The 21,481-nt window shown below is 40.7% G+C and overlaps 1 long non-coding RNA gene across 1 annotated transcript; it reads left to right on the plus strand.

Annotated features, from left to right (window-relative positions):
• Positions 1 to 936: 936 nt before the first annotated feature.
• On the plus strand, positions 937 to 3,127 carry LOC141630474 (uncharacterized). Its single transcript, XR_012537493.1, has 2 exons — positions 937 to 1,152; positions 2,930 to 3,127. It is a non-coding gene; the product is annotated as an uncharacterized LOC141630474 (long non-coding RNA).
• Positions 3,128 to 21,481: the final 18,354 nt, after the last annotated feature.

Genomic DNA, 21,481 nt, shown 5'->3' on the forward strand with positions numbered 1-21,481 from the left:
ATCGGGGAAAGTAATCAAGGTTAATGGTCAATGATTAAAGCACTACTTTAAGGGAGTTGATTTGCATGGTGAAGAGGATCTTCTCATAGAGGATCCGATTTACAAAGATTAACCTTCTCAAACAATGACTAAGTCGAGCCATCGACTATAAACAAGGCACCCTTGTACATACTCTATCCCTTAGTTTAGATTTATTGCATTTTCAACTAATTTTAAATACTCGTCATTTATTGCATTTCAAAGGAATAAATTACTTTGCATTAACTTTCATGAAGTTACTAATCATTTTTGTGAAGTTTAGATGAGATTTTTGAGCTACCTCGGGAAGCGTGGCTGTAACGCCCCGTAAATTTCGGACCGTTAATATATTTCAGAAATAATTTATTAATCAAAATAAAAGTGATAATTAAGTATTTAAAGTAAAAATAATTTAAAGAAATATAATTTTATTATATTTTGAAGAAAAGTATTTATTTTGATAGTTTTGAAAGGTTTAAAAATAGTTTAAACCGTGTAAAATCTTTTATTTTGAATTAAGGGCGTATCGGGGGGGAATGACAATTCGTTTGAACGTTGGGTAAACGAAATTGGAAATGGGTCGTATGAATACTCAATTTTATTGTAATCTCGTGTTTAAAGACTTTGGACTTGACGGAATTTGCATTTGACTTACGGATTTAATTATTATTGAAACGAGTCAAAACCGACTCGTTAAAAATCCCGACTAAAAATTCCGCACGTACTTTTCCCTCCTTTCTTCTCTCACGCGCAGCTCCCCCTCCCCTTTCCTTTTATTTTTCTGAAATTTTTGGTGTTCATCCTCTAAAAACACCAAAACCTCATTTTCATACACATTCAAGCTCAAAATCGTCATAAAATCTTCGTTTCTTGTCCGTTTTTCGCATAATTTACCTTTCCGGAATCCCCTCGCCACAATCTACGACTTAGTATGTTCTAATTTCAATTTTCATTAAGTTCTTTTAAGACCAAATTTCGGTGATTTCGGTTTTGTGCTTAATTTTTGTGTTTTTATTGTTTAATTAGGTGAAGGATTGGAAGACGAGTTCGGGGACTCGTATATTGTAGAGGATAACGGTTAGTTGTGGTTAGGGTTTCGATTTTGAGGACTAATTGCTCATTTTCTAGCTTAAGGTATTTCGAGCTACTCGACGAATTATCGTCACATGTTTTTGATTTTTATATGTTTGGTGAATTTTAGTTTGGGTAGTAATTTTCACATGTTAAATTTAGTTGCATGCAAGCTTAATTTGTGCCTTTTGGTAGTTTAAATTATCAAAGTTGAATTGGGGACGATTAATTAATTTTCAGACGGTCTTATAATGTATAAAAATGAAAAAAAAAAGAGAAGAAATGGTGCGGCGGCGGCAGAAACAACAGACCGGCGAGGCCCACAGCAGCCCGGCCGGTCTTGGGGTTGGCCCGGGTCGGTCCGTTGCTTGTTTCGCGGTTTTCCATGCTTTGTCCGTCATTTTAGGTTCATCATGGATATAATTAGTATGAGTTTACATGGTTAAATTTGTTAAGAGAATCATAAAAGTAGCTAAAAGTTATGCTAATGGTAGAAAAATTATGTTATATTGACAATTATCACATGTTAGGATAATTTACAAAATGAAATGGTAATTAATAGGCTCAAAATGAATTTTATAGTGATAATTGTAATGTTTTGTTGATTGTCTGCCGAAAACGAGCCTTAGTCCCTTTGACGATGCGATGTCGATTAATTGAGTGATTGGTCGGCCGCAATTTGACCGTGCACTGCCGCAGGGGGGTTGCGGGTAAAAATTCGGTTGAATGATTTAGATAATCGGCCTTTTTCTTGTTTTAGGCCATTTATTATATCTCTATTTCACATGTGTAATTAGTTGAATTTAAATAGTTTCTTATTTAGTCAGTTGAATTTAAATAGCTTCTCATTTTGTAGTAATGGCCCTAGTTTGCCCTAAAGCCTTTTATATTGTTATATTTGCTAGGATTGGAAATTAGTATTGAATTCTTATTGAGGAACTGTTGGGATTGTATCTTTGTAAATAGACATTTATATAGCTTTCACATGATAGAATGTTAGAATTTATGTTGGTAAGTAGGACTTTTTGCCCTCTTAAGGTTAAGTGGGTGTCTTACTTGACTTATGTGGTGAGTTTTGGGTGGTGTGGGCTAAAATATTCAAGCTGGGACTAGCTGTGACTAGGTCCTAGGTGAGTATTTCGGCCTTCATCATAGATAGGTCTTTATAGTCTCTGACGAGTATATGTTCACTGCTTGATAGCCTTTGTGTTCCTGACTAGTGGATGTTTATCCAAGTTGGGGCATGACCTCAGGTACTAATTTTGATAGTATGGGGTCAGCTTAAGTACTAGCCGACCCTTCGGTGGTGTCCTTAGGGTACTCACTTCACTTTGTTTTAAAAAAAGTTGTGAGTCTTGGGTGCGGTGGTGTGTATCCGCATGTCTAGGTCTGCTCAGATTTTAGGCTAGGGTTGTGTTGTCTCTTGGCCATGTTTTCTTAATAGTAACCGCTGAGCCAAGATACCGGTTCGATTACCTTCCCTACCTCGTGGTATAGACTTGAGTTACAAAGTGACTATTGACGGTGCTAAGAACTTATGCCTGTCTTTGTTATATTGCCCTTTCTTGTATGGTGATTTTATGAACTGTAATAGGTGAGATGTAAGCGGGTTCTGATTGATAAAGTTTGGATTCCTATTTGAGTGATATGATTCACATGATAGATTAGTGGTCAGTTTAGGGGTCATAGGTCAGAATTACATGATAATTACATTGTTTATCATATTGCTTACATGTGTTACTACATGTTACATTAATTTTGACGATTCGTGGCTGGGAGGACTCGAAGTTACTCCCCACTGAATTGTGGCTTTCGTGTTTGTATAAAATACGATTGACAGGTTGTTGATGCTTAGTTGGGGTCACAGACGGCTAGTGAGCAAGGAACCTTGGACCTAGTTTTGGCTATTTTATTAGTAAACCTTTTTACACTTTTGGTTTGTATATAATTTGAAGGGACATATGTCTCCCTTTCTATTTTTGGTTTGTATCCTTATATTTCCGCGTCTTTAGTTATATATGTAAGTTAGTTTATCAGCTGTTGCAGGGTTATGACACTCTTCTTGAGTTGGAATGGTTGTGAATGGTTTAAGTTAGAAAAATTTTTGAAATTGCAGGTTTTTGGACTAGTTGAACCATTTACAAACATATCCTACCAGTTTTTCTGTAGAATTTACGTATTTATTTATGGCTAGATTTAAGGGTGTCACAGTTGGTATCAGAGCCTATTGCTCCCGACGCACGTTTGTGCACCCCACTTAAAAATCACTTGACCTCTAGATAATAAACTTGAGAGAAGGGTAGGATGGGTAGAGTTAGGATTTTATGTGGTAGCCTGTTTGTGATTGCTAATTGTTAGGTACTAATTGATTTTCTCTTTTGTAAGATGGCTCTCCAATAGAGGTAGATAATGCAATCTTACCTTAGTCTTCCAATCTCGTTGTTTATTCGTCTTTCAAATTCTTCTTATCTCGCCTAGGTAACTACCTTTCAATTATTTTTCCCGTTTCATCTTAGGTTCGTTTTCTTCTTATAATAAAGTCCATGTGGACACCTTCCTTTTATACCGCAGGATAGTTCCCTTGTTCAAGAGAACCCAGTTTTGAGAGAATGTATCATTGGAGGGCGTGAACGAGTGGAGAAATTGATTGTTTAAGATTTGAGTTGTATAGGAGAATATAATTTGGGATCCTTTGGTTAGTCTTGTTAGTTGTGCTTGATATGAGAATTTAGTGAATTGAGAAATACCTTGGGGTTTATGTCTATAGAGAGCTTGTTTGTTATAGATGATTAAGCATGGGTATTACCTTAGCACATAAGATGGAATGAACCTAGCTACTTCATTTGAGGGTCTCGATGTTTATTATGGAGAATTAAAGGAATGATAGTTAGCCTTAATCCTCGTAGGCTTTGAAAGGAATACAATAGGACATTGATGTTGATTAATGGATTGGTATTGTACTTTGGAATTAGTTAGTTTGTTAAACCTTTTAAGTTGACCAAATCTAGTATAGAGTAGCCCTTGTTGACCTTATGAAACATATCTGAATTTGGGAATTTTGGTGGAATGTTGTTCGATATAGTTCGTGAGTTCAAGGATGTGATTCCAATTTATGGTATCGGAAACTAGAAGTATTAAGTGGTGAGATGATGGAGTAAACAAGCCAGGGTACTTGGAGATGACATAGTAAGTGAAGTTCAATGACGAGAATTGTAAAGGAGATACTTTGGGACATGGATGGTAACGAATGAATTTGTGTGGTGAATTGATTTTGGCTCTTAGAATCAATTGAGTTGAGGAATACTTACCATTGTGGAATCCTTGTTAGTCCTACGATGTAGTAGACATTTAGGGCTTTGTTGAGCACCTTAGTGAAGTAACCTTATCATATCGATCATAAGCTTTGATGAGTGTTTAGTAAGCGGTAACCCTTTCATTGTGCCGCTTCTATTCTCCTTTCCTTCCTTCTTTTAACGATCGTTGAACCTTGTCTTTATGCTAAATTTTACGTACCTTCTTCTTTCCCGAGATATCTTCTTAACTCGAATACCACTTATTTTTGTCAACCGTTATCTTTACGGTCTGACTCCTTAGTTTCCTAATTTATCAGATTCATGCACCCTTCGGAAATGTTTTACCGTTCCTCCATCACTCCTTATCTCCTTAGTATAGTTGGTACCTTGTTGACCATGTTTACAGAGTTAGTGAGATGTGACTTGAGGATATAGGATTGATTAAGTAGCCGAGTTTGGGTTTGGCTTCCATATCACTTGGGCTATGAGGGTTTGATAATGTATATGTTACCGTGTGAGAAATGTTAAATGTGGGATTATTTGTTGGTTTTAGTATGTGATATCGATTACTACTTGAGGTATGGTATGAGAGTGAGAGTAAGCTACATTATTGGGAGGTTTTAGCACTTGTTTTGGTAACTAGAAAGGGTAATGGTATGGATGACACCAATTGTTAGGCGAAGGAACCTAATTTCAATTTATGGTTTTAGAAACTCTGAGGTGATAAAGTGTTGTTACAATTATGACCTTGTACCTTGAGAATTTGATGGTAAGTAAGTTTAGGATATCAAATTTGAAAGAATACCCCTTGGGGATGTTGATGACCAGAATGGTTTGGTGATGTGATTTGGCATTCTAGTTGACCCTTGAGAGTTCTTGAGTTTAGAGAGACTTAGTGTTGAGAAGAATTTGTTAATCCTATAGTTTTATAGACCTTGAGGTCGCATTGAGTGCTTGAGATGATGAGACAATGTTGGAGCTGGGTGTAGTTCGGCTTTTGAGAATCCTTAATAAGTAAAAGGATAGAGAGACTTGAGATCCTATTGATTTTTCATAATTTGAGGTTGGTATGTTACTACCTTGTTTTGAAATGAGAACCTTGTGGAATGTTTGAGGAACCTTCTTTTGGAGTTTATAGCTTGGTATTGGGATTCTTGATTGAAGGTTTACTTTTTGAGGAAACCATAGTTGACACTAGTTGGATACGAATATAGCTTTGTTGGAAGCCTTGACCTTAGACTTGTGGAAGTTGTTTCGGGATGTTTGAGGATTTGGAACGATGAGATCCCACTTATAGTGAAATATCTTGTTCTAGGGGATATGATAGGAAGAGGTAACATAAGCGATTAAGGAAACCCTTGGGAGTGATGTGGTTATGAGTTTGGTTGTTAGGAAGTTTTGGGAGCCGTTTTGAGTGATGTTGTTATTTGAGATAAGAGTGTCTGGTGATTCCTTGGTGTCTAATCTCCTTTCTTCCTTGATCAAGAGCGTTACCGATCATATCTCTCTTCCTTACATCATCATATTCCTCTCGTAGGTTTGATATTGGTAATCTATGAAACTCTATCTTTGACATCCTTGTAATTTTGACTTCAATTCTTACCCCATGAAATTTATTATAGCTCATTTTGATTAGTTAAATTTGAGTGATATGATTCACATGATAGATTAGTGGTCAGTTTAGGGGTCATAGGTCAGAATTACATGATAATTACATTGTTTATCATATTGCTTACATGTGTTACTACATGTTACATTAATTTTGACGATTCGTGGCTGGGAGGACTCGAAGTTACTCCCCACTGAATTGTGGCTTTCGTGTTTGTATAAAATGCGATTGACAGGTTGTTGATGCTTAGTTGGGGTCACAGACGGCTAGTGAGCAAGGAACCTTGGACCTAGTTTTGGCTATTTTATTAGTAAACCTTTTTACACTTTTGGTTTGTATATAATTTGAAGGGACATATGTCTCCCTTTCTATTTTTGGTTTGTATCCTTATATTTCCGCGTCTTTAGTTATATATGTAAGTTAGTTTATCAGCTGTTGCAGGGTTATGACACTCTTCTTGAGTTGGAATGGTTGTGAATGGTTTAAGTTAGAAAATTTTTTGAAATTGCAGGTTTTTGGACTAGTTGAACCATTTACAAACATATCCTACCAGTTTTTCTGTAGAATTTACGTATTTATTTATGGCTAGATTTAAGGGTGTCACAGTGGCACTTGATGGAGTGACGAAAATAGGGTAGAAAATTGAGTGAGAGCGTGTTTAATGAAGAAGCAAAGAAGGTCACGGAAGGGGTGAAGCTTTGTAAGCTAAAAATTGGTGTAATACCAAAATTTAGCTAGCGGAAAAAAATGACCATACAGGGATTTTGGCAGACTGCCATATTCCTCGGCAGTCTGCCATCTCCTCGGTAGTCTGCCATTTCGGCTGAGTAGTAATTTTTTTCAAGACTTAAACACGAGAAAACACCCCTTTGTTCATAATTTCAGATTTTTCGAGCAAGAGCAACGCCCAATACTCCAACACTCACCCTATTTCCCAGCCAAATCACTCAAATTTCCTCCCAACATTCATCAAATCTTCAATCCTTCACACTTTTGGCATCAAATACTTCAATCACAACACCAAATAACATATTTTTCACCAAAAATCAGAAATTTGCCCCAATTTTTGAAGAACCCTATCTTTCAAGACCTACAAATTCCAGCTCAAGGGTTGAAATTCAAGGGTCTCAGACGGGTTTTTGAGCAACTGGGAGCAACAAGGAGCATTATTTTGTGGAATTCGGGGAGGTATAACAACCAAACTCAACTTTCATTTTTCATGCTCTCTTATAATCCGAAAATTAGCTTCCTTTAGTGAAATTGTTGGATTAGTTTTTGTCTCTTGTTTCTATAGTTGTTGTTGGTGGTAATAATTTTCTGGGTGAGGCACAAACACCAAACACAAGCTTTTGAAACCATCTTAAGCTAGTGCACACCAAGTGTTTGGTGAATTGTCCCAAAGAGCGAAAAATCTTTTGAGTGTCATATTTTGTGTTGTTTGCATTATATAAGCTATTTTGTAGGTACAAGCATGTCAAACTTGAACCCATTCCGAAGGCCATCTAAGAAAAGGATTGTAGAGGAGACCGAAAATGTGGAGGAACCAATTTTTACCGGGAAAGAAGGGTTAGATGCCACCCAAACCAAAATCTTTCAAAAACTCGGCCTAACTCAAAAACAACCAATCAAAACCACCCGCTTCCTTTCCCCTAACACCCTAAATGCTCTTGGTATGGGTACACTAACTCGAAATATGCTTGCTAAAGTGGGTCTAGAAGCATACTTTGACGATGGTTTATGGGAGTACACTTATACATCCTACACCCGAGAGTTCCTTTCCACCTTGACGGAGTGTAATGTGGCGGAGGCCGGGGAGGGAGAAAAAAATCCGGTTTAGAGTGAATGGGAAGTGGCACACCCTTACCCATACCCAAGTGAGGGAGGTTTTGAGCATTTCAAAAGCCCCATCTCCGATTCTAATGCTCGGCCATAGGAGTGATGTGGCTTGGACCGAAATTGTGGGAACCGCCAATGCTAAGCATGACAACATGATCTCCTATGTAACAAACCCCGTGATGCAACTCCTCACCCGCTTAATCACCACCATCTTCTATGCCATAGGAGAGCCCACTGATACCCGTCGTTGTGAGTACCAAAAATAATATTTATAATCCAACTACAACTATAGACAGTGGTAGCAGGGTCGAACCACAGGGAGGCGAATGTAATTAATAATTGTTGTAGACACCTCGTTTCTGCACCTCCCGCAAACCACCCGGTGATGATTGGGCCGCATGTTTGCTACGCGGAACGATTTGTGACAGTTCGTAAGTTTATCGTCAAGGTATTGCTCAAACATTAATGTCTACCTCTTAGTTGTCATCTACGTGCCGATACGGTCGTTTTGACAGTACTTAGAGTACATTTGGAGTCCGGGCCTAAAACCGTCTTCATTTTCTGATAACCGTTAAATGCCGAGTCAGAATGTTCTGGAATGTTCCGAATATTTCTATTCCATATTTTATAAATATTTCATAATCTTTATCCTTTGGTAAACAATTTCCCGTAATATTCACATAAAATATTAAGGAAAACCAAATTATTCCGTCATACCATAACTTAAACACGGAAATCTTTCTTCCGCAGGAGGAAACCACTTGGGAACAGACGCAGCAGGTGTTGTGCCTCTTCCAAGAGACGCAATGACTGCTGCGCCTCTTCCCAGGTCCTTTTCTGCGTAATTTTCGTATCTTTTTCATATCTTTCCGAGATTCACTTCTAAAGACTCTTCGAAACCCTAATTCCTTCACGTGATTAGTATAAATAGGAGCCTTCGCTCCTCATATTTCTCACGCGAGTGTCCGCCCTTCTCTTCTCCCTTTGCATTCTAGACCTTTGTTCTTACTTTTTGGCGTCTACGTGCTTGAACTTTCGACCACGTAAGCTCGGATCCTTCTGAGTACCAGCCTCGTTTGCATGACCGACCAATTTGACCAACTCTACAATCAATCAACTTAATCAATTTGTTTTAATTCCTCTTACGAGGGCACTTTCGTTACATTCGCGTCGAGCATCCCTAATCGATATCTTAGTCCTTCTCGTTTCGTCAAACATGTAAGTCTGAGGGTGTAAATCCCTATTTTATTTATTGTTATTTACTTTTTGTATCACAATTGTAAGGTTTATATCGAAAATACCAATTAAAACCGATTTCTAAAACCTCGTTTAAAAACTCTTTTACGGATTTTCAGAAGACAGACCGTCGAGAAAGGACGCAGTAACTGCTGCGCCTCTCTGACGGATTTGTTTTCGTTGATTCTTTGTTACAACCATAATAATTTCACATGTATATTATCATCATCATTAACATGTTTAACTCGTCATTAAAACCTGACTTAAATCCCAAGTAATCTCATATTTGCGGGTTTTCGTCATTAAATTCAATCCGGGTTGTAGAAATTCGATTTGTTCAATATCGAGTTTCTGGAATTTGACCTTTGATATATTTTCATCCGTTCATTGTCATATTCGTCATCAATTTGTCGTTAATTCATCTTGTTTAGTTTATTTCATTCATCAATGTCACTAATTATTAATCGTTCATCCATGTAAATAATTCGTTTGCATCCGTCTCACCCATGTTTTATTGTTTTATGACCATTAATCACATGTAAATAACCTATTAATCACTTCCATCCGAGTAAATAATTTAATCAATCATTAAATTTACCAATGAGTATTAACAACACGCAATTCCGGCTTCACAGCCAGAATTCAGGTCGGGAACAGACGCAGCAACTGCTGCGCCTATTCCAAAGGACGCCGATCTGCTGCGCCTGTTCCGGGTTGAATTCTGTCCCTGAACTCCGTTTTTGCTTGACTTAGTTTAATTAGCTTACGTATAATAAACTATTAATCGTATTATCGCCTAATTCCTGTTCATTAATTCATTCTTTTATTCGTTTTTCTTAAATTATCCGTTTTAAAGGTATTTTCGACATAAATCGCCTATCCGTTGTAATTATTGTAATTTTTATTATCGCAATTTCCTTTATTGTGTTTATCATTGTATTTTGTATCATTTGTATGTTTTCACATGTAATTGAGCATTAAATCCTACTTCGACCCAATTGTATGCTAATTTAATTGTCTACCGACTTAGCCTAATTCTCGCATGTTAGGATTAAAATTTGGATGTTGCATTGCATGCATATAGCCGACGATATATCAAGTATAAATGATGTCCTTAATCATTAGTAGAGGCCGCTATCTAGGCGGGCGGGATTAGGTGTTCGATCAAAAGAGTTTCCTAATACGTACCCTCACCCCTTACTCCAGATCTCCGTGAACACCCGTGTTCATTGGCATCCAAGAGAGTCATTCTAGACATAGAATGCTAAGGGTAACGATTGCTTAGTGTTCATGTCTTTACTTTGTGTCTAGACATGGCACGAGGTATTCGAACGGTTCCAATTTCCCATAAAAATTGGTGGCGACTCCAACAAAATGCAAACGCTTGTTCTCCTTCCTCCCAAGCGCCCCCGTGGGCACCCCGCTGTCCACAGTTTGGCGACTCCGCTGGGGATAATACACTTACGTGTAGCCAAGGGTGAAACTTGAACAAGGTTAAGGAATAGTTTGTACAAGACAATTGTCGGTTTTCATAACTCGGTCTTCCTAGACCGTTTTATTCGGCCTTCCTAGGCCCAACCCAACCCATTCGACCAATCGTCCCGTCTAAACGGTCCTAATTCTTATTTGGGCCTAAGGATGGATAGCGATTGACGTCATCCATACCATGATGCTTACTCTTGTTTGTATCAAGGGCCTTCACTACTTGAGGAAATGGACTAGGAATCGGCCTTACTCTTGTTTGGTACGAGCCTCTCCACAGACTTCGGGTTTGATGGTTCGGTATGGCAACCCACCCTTTAAACCAAAACCCTTTTAAATGCACTCAGCATCCCGTTATAATGCTTGTATGAATGTACCTTACGTGATCACCATTTCTAAACAAAACCATGACGATTTTGCAAAAATCAAAACCCCTTTTTTTAATCAAAATTTCGAAGAGGCCATTGATTAGCGCAAAACCCAGTCAAAACTCTGTCCGTTTGTCGAGTCAAATTTCGGGCCACAAGCCCATTTCAAAACCTCACTTCGAGTCCACTCCTACAACTACACTATAGTTGACTAGGATACACATTTTCAAAAACCTTGTCTTTTCTTCAAAGCTCACTCAACACAAGTGGCACACACCCACTTCACGAGTCAAAACATTTCTTCTTTTAGCAAGTGTGTTAGAATGGTCGATCGTGTTTTGATTCGTCATCGATCTCTTATCCAGTTTCCAAGATGCCTGGATCTAGCGAAACAAACCTCCACCAACTTCAAGATGGTAATGATCGAATCCTAGCCGCGCTAGCCCAAATCCAAATTACCCAAGATCAAGTCCATGATCGCCTTGAGACCATCGAGGGCCGGATCTATACCGTAGAGGGAAGGTTGCCTCCCCATGAAAGTGAAGTAATAGGTGAGTCCGCGGATGAATCCAGGGATGAAAATCCTCCCATGGGACTAACTGTAGCCGAAAAAAGACTCCAATACTTAGAGGAGCAATTGATGTACCTTAAAGGGGATGACATTTATAGGGAGAACAATCGCAAGTATGAAGCCGTCAATTCCAAATTGCCAACCAACTTCAATATGACGGATATCCCTAAATTCAAGGGGCACGAGAACCCTTTGAACCACATCCGTGCCTTCAAGGATTACATGTTTATCAAAGGCATCAAACCCGAGATGTTCTTAAGGATCTTTTCTTCATCTCTTGACACCATCCCGAAGCAATGGTTCTACTCTTTAGAACACAAGAAGGTCGCTACTTGGGAAGATGCCGCGATCGAGTTTTCCAAGCAATATGCGGATAATGCCGAGATCCAAGTTAACATGCGCACTCTAGAGGTTCTTACCCAAAATGACAAAGAAGGATTCACCGACTTCCTAAGTAGGTGGAGGAAGACTAGTACCCAACTAGTTGAACGCCCGGATGAGGCTACCCTTTTGGAGAAGTTTGTGGACAATCTCAAACCCATCTATGCCAATCATTTGAGATACCAAAATATCAAAACTTTCAAGGACTTAACCGTACTAGGGACAAGGATTGAAGATGACATCCGTAAAGGACTCTTGTCCAAAACGGTAGGTCGAGGATATCAAGGCTCAACAAGTCGTTCATACGGCTCCACTGGCAAGGCCGATGAAGTTAACCTTCTCGAGCCATCCAAGAAAACTACCCCACCAAGGAAATTCACAAATCTTGGGGACACTTACTCCAACGCTCTAAAAAGGTTAATGAAGCAAGGCAAACTCCAACCCATTGGACCTACTCCCGAGCCCGAAAGGAAATCCAAATTCTGGGATGAGAACTCGTACTGTGAGTACCATAGGCGCAAGGGGCACGACACAGAAAAATGCTACAAGTTGAAAAATGTGCTTCAAGATATGATTGAAGATGGTCGATTGCCAATACCGCCGGGAGGTAAACCCAACAACACTCAGAATCCTCTTGGAGTCCTAGTGATTACAAGTGACGAATCTACCTTAGATTGCTCACACCGCATTTCTCCAATTGAAGATGAAATCCATGCAATCGAGAATGAAGGGTTCTATTCTACTGTTGGGCCCTAAATTATCCTGCCTGACCTGATATAGGCCAGGCAACAGCCAAGGACAACTTCCAGGCAAAAGATATCTAAAATCAGGCATTACTTCAACACGGATAGGCACCAAGCAGGAGTTGGTAAAAGACAAAGTAAAGATAGCCAGCAGCCTAAAAAGGAGAAGCACCAGGCCACTACAGGCGACAAAAAGGCAGTTGATATATGTTCCCTACAAAAAAGGAAGACCAATTCCAGAAAGCTATGATAAAGGAAGCAGTCAAAACAACGGCTAAGAGAGAGGCAACCACCTCCGGGAAAATAGGGCATGTTCCCTATTTACCAGGAAAACCTAAACGGCATAAGAGGAAGGAAGAAATCACCTATAAATAGAAAATAAGAGAAGATCAGAAGGATCATCAGATAGACCCTCACTTTTACTTATATTCTTTGTATTCTTAAGCTATATATTCGCCTGTCACGCCTGATATAGCAATACTCTGTCAGGCTATCTAAAACCATAGTAACAATCACTCCTGGCTTGGTGCCCGTGGTTTTTTCCCTTATTCCCAGGGTTTTTCCACGTATAAATATCTTTGTGTAATTGTTTATTAGTTCTTTTTACACTTAATTATACCAATCAGGCGAGTTATTTGAGTTAGATCACCCTACATATAAATCCCTGGCAGGACGCTCTAGATCAGTAGAATACTTGTCAAAACAATTGGCGCCCACCGTGGGGCATCTAACTCAAAAATAATCAAAAGCCCACCACCAAATACCACAAAAAACTAAGAAAAAATGGCAGGAGATAGCGTTGAGCAACAATTAGCTGCTGCCAAACAACAGTTGTTGGGGATGGAACAATCAAACAAAAAATGATCCAGTTGAAGCAGAAGTGGCAAAATTGAAAGAATCGAATCCACCTAAAGATACAGCTGGGAGAAAAAGCTTCAGGATCAAAGTTGAAAGTCCAGCCTGGCACACCATTCTCCTCCATCATAAGGAACATTGACTTCTCCAATATTGGTACTCCAACTCCATCAAAATCCAAAGCAGGAGAAGGAACGGACTCAGGAGAACTCCAAAATCAAGAAACCTCGTCAGATCAGACTAACACGGCCATTATGATGGCTATGCTCCAGGAAATCCAAAAACTTCACGAGAGATTTGAAAAGATCCCAGGAGTTCCTACCCCAATTGAAGAAGCAACCTGAACAACATTTCTAAAAATGCTCTAATTTGGCACCTGCCTGCCTGACCCGAAAATTAAACTGAGCTCGGTATATAAAAAGACAAGTACAAAGGTGGAATAGACCATATTACTTGTCAAAGAAGCCCTCCTGACAGGCTGAGGGCCATAAGCCCTCCTGACCGGCAACCACCCTCATTCTTAAAAGCCCTCCTGACAGGCAGATAGAGCCACCATTTCCCATAAACACAGGAATGAGGGCCATAAGCCCTCCTGACAGGCATTACTCTAACAAAAAATATCACATGAATGTACAGGTACAAATTCCAGTCAAACACAACAAGAAAATCAAGAAAAGAAAGGATATATATATTAAAACCTACCCAGGAATACACCCTTCCCAGGCAGAAAGAACACATCGTTTATCCAGGCAAAGCCAACAAAAACCAAAACAAATCCTAAATTATTTGTTCAGGGAACATCCCCCCCCTGAATAGGCCAAAACAACACAAAATCCCACAAACAGAAAAAATCAAACTAGCCCACCTTGGACACGGTAGCGAGCCAGTCCCCATCATCAGACCTCCTCTTCTTCATCTCCATCCCCTTCAAATCACTATTTTTCCTTTGGATGGAGGTGAGTCCACCTCCTCGTCGATGCAACTTACAAAGCTCGGGATAAGTGGTATTGAGATCGCCCAACTCCCGATCGGGATTCCAAAAAGGCCTGACTTCAGCAGGCTCTTTCATAGCATCCACACGGCCCTTGCCAAAGAAATACACATGCAAAGATCTTTGTACCTGGCCGGACCTCATCCCTCTCTACACCAATTCTTCATTTACCTTTAATCGCTCCCGCATAGCCTGCTTTTCACCTTCAATTCTTCCCCGGGCAATATCAAACTTAGCCTCGAAGAGCTTTCGAGCATCCTGAGCGATTTCACTTAGAAGACTCCACCAAGAACCGAGCCTTCCCCGCCTCATTATCCTCCTTCAAAGAATGATTCTCACCTTGGACACCTCCAACTCGGCTTTAAACTTGTCAAAGATCTTTTTTCAAGATTTGTACCTCCCAATCCAAGGTATTTTTAGACCATGGACTGATTCCGATTGACAAAGCGCTCCTCAAAGACATCATTAACATTCTAAAACAAAAGAAAAATGCCTATCTAAGCCACAAAAAAGAAAACACACACAAAAACCCACAACAAACAAAGACAGAGAATATATACCTCCTGAAGCATGGTAACCAGGTTGGCAAAGATAATCCCCGGAACGATACATAGCAAACCAAAGCACGAGCGAAGCTTCCTCTGCCGGTACTTGAAATAGGGATCATCAACCACAAAAGCCTCGAGCCTGAATTTGATCCTTAGCAAACGGACCTCATCCATACGAGCCCCGACCCCCCGACCTCATGAACTCCTCCTAAAGACTCATCCACTCTCTTCCTCTTCTCGGACGATCACTTTCATCCACAATCTTTTCAGCGACACCAATCGAACCCCCGCACAGTTTCCGAATTTGAACAAAGACTATCACTTCCCGTTGCCTCACCGCTCTTTGACTTCTCCCCTGTAATTTGAGAAACCCCGCCTTCACCAGAGACAGACCAAAGCTAGCAATTCGCGAAGCCCTAGTGGCTGCACGACGAGTATCTAAAATCGAATATAAGCATGAATCCAATACAGAAACAAATGACAAAACAAGCAAAAGAACTTACTCCCTGACGAAGATGCCCCTGGAACCTTAGTGCTTTTCACAGGCTTATACGTGCTCAACTTAGCCTTCTTAAAACGAGGCATAGAAGCTTGCCCCGCATGTGCGAGCCAAGCCCTCTCCTCTTGAGGCAACGCCATAAACGCCGCTATCCGGTCACCCGACCCCTCAAAGATCGTGGATCATTCACCCAATCATTTACTAAAAGAAAGCACGGGTAAAGTAAGTAAACTCTCCAAAAATATTATTACCAAACCAAAAATAATGCGGAAAGAAAGATTACCTCCTTCAACAAATTGGGTAATTGAGATAGTCCAGTCAGGGGCAATTGAATCAGCCTTGATAAACATATAAGTTTGAGCCCAACCTTTATCATCCCCCGAATCAAAATTGGTGATCGGGTGAGCCATCTTTGACCCGACTCGAAAATTAAACCTCCCGAAAGAGAATGACTCTTCAAGTGATAGACATTCTTAAAATCATCCAGGGTAATAACCAATTTATGCTTAGAACATAAATGCTCAATAGAATGGACAATCTTCCAAACCATTGGCATGAGTTGAAACGGAGGAACCCTAATAGCCCTAATCACCTCAGTCATAAAAGGAGAAAGGGGAAGTTGACCACCACCCCTGAACGCCCACTCAAAAATACAGAACCAACCCGGGCTACTCCAATTAGCCCCGACAGACCATTCTCGAATCCAAACCTCGGCCCATGAGGAATAAGGCCCCGCCCTTTATATAATGCTCCAAAGCGGGTTTCATTGATTGGCCTCATGAAAAGAAACCGCCAAAGCCTTATTAGGAGAATATTCAACCCCCTTATAAGACATAGACAGAATCTCTGGAGGAGCAACAACCTCCACCACATCATCCTCAGGGATGATATCAGGGACCCCCTCAACCTCAGCAGAAACCATTTTAACTTCAACACAGGAACTTTTTCAAATTTCCTCGGCGAGAGCTTTTGAAGCTGCTGTCCTTCTCCTGCCACCAGCCATATATTATTTTTTCTGGAAGATGAATTTTTCAAAGAAAGAATTTTTAGAAAGGGAAAGAAGAAATTTGGAGATTGAGATATGGAAACAATCACGGCAAAGGAAGGCTATTTATAACCGCAAAACCTAAACGGCTAGAAAAGCAAGTGGTAGAGACTAATCATGACTCTCCTAGGGTTTTGTGAACCTACCCTATTAATGACAAATAGCCGTTACAAGAAGTTGAACCAAACACCAATTCTAAATCCGATAGAAAGTCCCTGCACAAATCACTTGCCTGGCCCAAATTTTTATCTCCTCATTCCTGGCCAGACCCAATAAAGGAATAAGCAGATAAGGGGCAATTGTTGGGCCCTAAATTATCCTGCCTGACCTGATATAGGCCAGGCAACAGCCAAGGACAACTTCCAGGCAAAAGATATCTAAAATCAGGCATTACTTCAACACGGATAGGCACCAAGCAGGAGTTGGTAAAAGACAAAGCGAAAGATAGCCGGCAGGCCTAAAAGGAGAAGCACCAGGCCACTGCAGGCGACAAAAAGGCAGTTGATATATGTTCCCTACAAAAAAGGAAGACCAATTCCAGAAAGCTATGATAAAAGAAGCAGTCAAAACAACGGCTATGAGAGAGGCAACCACCTCCGGGAAAATAGGGCACGTTCCCTATTTACTAGGAAAACCTAAACGGCATAAGAGGAAGGAAAAAATCACCTATAAATAGAAAAGAAGAGAAGATCAGAAGGATCATCAGATAGACCCTCACTTTTACTTATATTCTTTGTATTCTTAAGCTATATATTCGCCTGTCACGCCTGATATAGCAATACTCTGTCAGGCTATCTAAAACCATAGTAACAATCACTCCTGGCTTGGTGCCCGTGGTTTTTTCCCTTATTCCCAGGGTTTTTCCACGTATAAATATCTTTGTGTCATTGTTTATTAGTTCGTTTTACACTTAATTATACCAATCAGGCGAGTTATTCGAGTTAGATCACCCTACATATAAATCCCTAGCAGGACGCTCTAGATCAGTAGAAAACCTGTCAAAACATCTACTATCTCCCATACCCTTTCCGACTTCATCACATGAGCAAGGAGTGTGGATAGGCAAGTTTGGGAATTAGGAAATATGGTGACAACTTTACGCGATCCCAACGCAACACCCAAGGAACATATGCCGTTAATCTTCTCTCAAAACGCTACTATGCAAGAAGTAGTCGCCGTGGTTGATAAACTAGTCGACCAAATCATACGACTAGAAGATGAAATCATGAGAATGAGGAAACTAGCTACAATCAATGGAGTTTGGGCCGACGATGACAAGGACGAGTACCTCATTGAGAACTCCCTAGTCAAGGAAATAGTCCAAAATGGTGAAGACCAAGATGTGGACCACCTAACTCGTTCGGGACGTCCATATCAAAGCACTACTCAAAATGGTCCAACCAACGTTGTCACACCAAATGATAACGAAGAGGACTCCACTGACCATTTGCTCAAGCAATTACAGAAGACAAAGGCTGATCTTTCAGTCTGGCAATTAATAGCGAGCTCATTCCCACATCGCCAAGCTTTACTGCAAGCTTTGGCCAAACTAAATGTAGCACATAACTCGACACCCGAAGATGTAGTCAACTTGGTCTTCCAAGAATCACCAAAGCTAAGTAATCCTATTACTTTCTCAGACGAAGATTTGCCACCTTTTGGCGCTAGTCACAATTTAGCTCTTTACATCACTGTAATTTGTCTAAAGAAGAATGTGCCAATGACCTTGGTAGATGATGGCTCCACAGTCAACGTCATACCCCTCAAAACGGCATACAAATTAGGCATGAAAGAGTCGGATTGGACCCCTACCAATCAAGGTGTGCGTGCATATGATGGTACACGACGAAAGGTGGTAGGGCTTGTTAACCTAACCATAGCCACAGGGCCAATTGAGCGAAAGGTTAATTTCCAAATAGTGGACATCGAAGCTTCCTTCAACATACTTCTAGGAAGACCTTGGATTCACGCTTCCAAAGCGGTAACATCCAACCTTCATCAAAAGATCAAGATCCCACTAAATGGCAAAGTGGTGACGGTCACTTCGTCACCCATCAAGGCAATAATCGAAAAGCAGTCGAACAATCAAGTCCTTGCAGATCCCGTATACGAACTTGGGGGCTTCCAAAGCATAAGTGTCATAGAAAGCGAATTGGTGTCCTTATACTATGATCCCTACTCCAACTTGGTGGTCAACCACATACTCAAAAACCAGGGATACTTCCCCGGAATGCCTTTGAACCCTACCCGAAGAAACACCTTCGCACCATATAAGGAAGGCAACTCAAAAAGGATACCACTTGGACTAGGGTACAAACCCACTAAAAAAGAGGTTCTTGAGATGCTTGCTCAAGTCCAAAACCGTAAGCATGTAGGAGTCCAAATGCGACCCTATCTCCCTACCCTAAATGGGTACTTTGTTGAAGAAGGAAGTCTAGAACTCTTTCACGAATTTCCCGAGCCTTGGCATTACCTCGAGAGGAAGCTAGCCGGAATCAAGATCTTTCACGATTGCTACTTCATCCCTCCAGAAACGGTTCCTACCGTCAAAGCCCATAAAGCACCTTGCTTAGACGAACAAGCTGTTAGCCTATTATTTGGAGAAGATCGATTTGTTAGGGCCGCGCAAGATGAGATCATTACCATGATACTTCAAGACGATCGCTTCAACCCCACCGCGTTAATCACATAAACCAACGCAAGTCAGCAGAAAGGATGGAGAAAATCAATCAAGTGGACCAAAAATCAAGGAAGACTCTTCAAGCTCACCACTGGAGAAGGAGAGATGTTCAAAGGAGAACCAGAAAACGATGAGTTCGAGTCGGAGTCGGAGTCAGAGTCGGAGTCTAGAGAAGTCATTAGAGAGTCTCCTCCTGTCGTCATCCCCACTCCCTTTGTTTCTCCTAGCTTAGCCTCGAGTAGTCACAATAGTTCGGGAAATGTCTCAACCACTGTCCCTTTGCCGCCACTGACCATGGATCAGTTGGCTTCTTTGTTTCAACTTTACTCAAATTTTAATATGAATAAATCAAGTTCTGCTTACTCTTTGTGTTATCTTGAGTGCAATTCTGTTTACGATGATACTGAGGATGACCAAGACCCAGACTCAATCGAAATACTTCCCTACGTAGCCAAAGAAATACTACAGGAAGGGGAAGGGGGGCCAGTAATAGAGGCACCGAACCCATCAATGTAGGAACCGAACTAGAACCCCAAGAACTTAGGATAGGGACTACCTTGAGCTCTACCGAAAGGGCCGATTTCATAGACCTCCTAAACGAGTTCAAAGATGTTTTCGCTTGGTCCTACAAAGACATGCCAGGGACCGAACATAGAATCCCGATTAAGCCAGGTTTCAAACCTGTAAAACAGAAGCTTCGACGAATGAGAACAGAGTGGGCTCTCAAGATTAAGGAAGAAGTGGACAAACAATTCAAAGCCGGGTTCATCAAAGTTTCCGAGTATTCTGAATGGGTAGCCAACATAGTACCCGTACCCAAAAAGGATGGGAGAATCCGTGTTTGTGTTGGTTTTAGGGACTTAAACAAAGCAAGCCCTAAAGATGACTTCCCTCTACCACACATCGATATATTGGTAGACAATACTGCAGACCACGCGTTACTATCCTTCATGGATGGGTATGCGGGTTATAACCAAATTAAGATGGCCATAGAAGATATGCATAAGACCGCCTTCGTCACTCAATGAGGAACCTATTGCTATACGGTCATGCCATTTGGATTGATCAACGCCGGAGCTACATATCAACGTACCGCAACTACACTCTTACATGACATGATGCACAAAGAAGTTGAGGTATACGTAGATGACATGATTGTCAAATCCAAGGATAGAGAAGGGCATATTGCGAACCTTCGCAAATTTTTCACAAGGCTACGAAAGTACAACATGAGGCTCAATCCTCAGAAATGCACATTCGGAGTAACATCTGGCAAACTCCTGGGATACGTCGTTAGCCAACGAGGTATAGAAATAGACCCTTCCAAGATCAAGGCTCTGATCGAAATGCCACAACCTCAAACAGAAAAAGAAGTCAGAGGATTCCTGGGAAAAGTGCAATATATAAGTCGGTTCATATCGAAACTCACCATGATTTGTGAGCCTATCTTCAAGAAGCTCAAGAAGACGGACCACACCATGTGGGATGATGATTGTCAGAAGGCATTTGACCGAATCAAAGAGATATTGGCTAAACCACCAGTGCTCATGCCACCTCAACGAGATCAACCTCTTGGTTTATATCTCATAGTAACCGAAACAGCCATGGGTGCCATGCTATCTCAAACTGTAGGAAGTGAAGAAAGAGCTATCTACTACCTTATTAAGAAGTTCTTAGAGTACGAGTGCAAATACTCACAACTCGAAAAGACATGCCTCGCTCTTGTGTGGGCAACGAAGAAGCTACGCCATTACATGCTTAGCTACTCCGTCAAAATATACTCCAAAATGGATCCAGTCAAATACCTCTTCGAGAAACCCGGCCTCAACGGACGCCTAGCAAGATGGACTCTGATGCTCTCAGAATTTGACCTCAAATACGTACCTCTGAAAGTAATAAAAGGTCGCGGCGTCACCGAATTCTTCGCAGAAAATCCCATCAATGACGCACAAACAATAGATACTTGGTCATTTCCAGACGAGGATATACTCCAAACTAATGTACACTCCTGGGACCTTTACTTTGATGGAGCGTCAAACTTAACAGGATTTGGAATAGGCGTGTTGCTCATTTCTCCTGAAGGCGAGCATACACCAATTGCTGTCAAACTCGACTTCGAGGTGACAAATAACGCCGCAGAATACGAAGCTTGTCTCATTGGACTACAAGCGGCAGTGAGCTTAGGCATTAAAAACCTCCGAGTACATGGGGATTCATCACTGATCATCAATCAAGTTACAGGATCTTGGAAAATT

This window comes from Silene latifolia, chromosome 2 (genome assembly GCF_048544455.1).
Source record: "Silene latifolia isolate original U9 population chromosome 2, ASM4854445v1, whole genome shotgun sequence".
Taxonomy (NCBI): domain Eukaryota; kingdom Viridiplantae; phylum Streptophyta; class Magnoliopsida; order Caryophyllales; family Caryophyllaceae; genus Silene; species Silene latifolia.